Source organism: Coregonus lavaretus (assembly GCF_964263955.1).
Source record: "Coregonus lavaretus genome assembly, contig: HAP1_SCAFFOLD_603, whole genome shotgun sequence".
Classification (NCBI taxonomy): Eukaryota; Metazoa; Chordata; class Actinopteri; order Salmoniformes; family Salmonidae; genus Coregonus; species Coregonus lavaretus.
Genome location: NW_028162937.1, coordinates 305,001 through 306,604, shown reverse-complemented (window position 1 = coordinate 306,604; position 1,604 = coordinate 305,001).

The following is a 1,604-nucleotide window of genomic DNA, read 5'->3' as shown; positions in this document are numbered from 1 at the left end:
ATTTTAAAATAAGGCTGTAACGTAACCAAATGTGGAAAAAGTCAAGGGGTCTAAATACTTTCCGAAGGCACTGTATATCCCAATGCTGTCTTTCGGATGGGACGTTAAACAGGTTTCCTGACTCTCTGTGGTCACTAAAGATCCCATGGCACTTATCGTAAGAGTAAGTGTGTTAACCCTGGTGTCCTGGCTAAATTCCCAATCTGGCCATCATGGCCACATAATCATCCCCATCTTCCAATTGGCTCATTTCTTCTCTCTCCTTTAACTAGTCCCCAGGTCGTTGCTGTAAATGAGAATGTGTTCTCAGCCAACTTACCGGGTAAAATAAAATAAATGCTGTTTTGAATACCCTAAACTGAGTGTTTGTTTTGTGTTTTCCAGGATAGTCTGTGAGATGGATGCTGCCCCAGCAGACAGCAAGCCTGGACCAGTCCAACTGTGTGTCGGGGAATGCAGACCTGCGCTCAAGACTCGCTCTTCCCAACTCTACTCCTTCGTGGTAAGACTCTAAACACTAACAGTCAGTAAATTAAGTGTTTTTATTGTGTGTGTTTTTCCCCAATTTAGCTGAGTTGTATTACACTAGTTCTTCTGATTCACTGTATTACAAATGCTAAATGAAGTTTAACTCTACTGGCTGAACACTATTAAAACTCAAACATTTTAGAATGAGGAAGAAGTAGTATTTCTCCTATCGCTCTTTGATGTCTATCACCATTGTCATCCTGAAAGACAGAAAATAAGTCATGAAAATCCTACCATTGAAATAATGAAGCCTTTTCTTGATTGTTGAAATACTGCATAGCCTAGTGATTACCACAGAAGTGCCCAGGGAATCAGCAGTTAATATATGGATAATAGGTGTTGTTAATAGAATAAATGGGAAGACAGCAGCTATGCTACACACCTGTATGTCACCCATACTAAAGCTAGCTTGCAGCTAACTGATAATCAAACATTCCCATTCACACACTCCCGATTAGCCACCCCTTAACAATTAACAACCGCTAGTAATTACCTGCACTGTTTAGCCTGTCCCCTGAATTGTACAGCACTGGGCGAGGAACAGTGTATGTGTGATGTTTGTGTGTGTGTACTGATGCTTTTGTCACCCATAATTCATGTTGCCGCTCAGGGACATCATCACAGCGCTGTGTGTGTGGGTACTGCAGTACTTTACCTGCAATTCCCTGATATCACAGCACCGTTAAAGAAAATGACACATAGCAAAAGCTATCTTCAATTTTGTAGACCACAAAACACACTCCCCATGTGGCTGCCTGTTTCACAAAGCTATACAGACAGGAAGTATGACAAAGAACAATGTAAATGGAGTGTGTGTTTTGCATCTTTGTCTGTGTGTGTGTGCGTGTGTGTGTGTGCATGTGTCTTTGTCTGTGTGTGTCTGTGTGTGGGTCCATCAATGCGTGGGTCGGTAGCACTCAGGAGCAGTCTGTACTCTGTTTCATCAGTGTGTCTCAAGATACCAGCCTAGCAGGCAGACTGTGTGGATGTATGTATGTATGTATGTCCGTCCGTCCGTCCGTCCTCTGATGACAGGCAGGCAGACAGAACCGGGCTCCTGTTAACACTAGTTATTT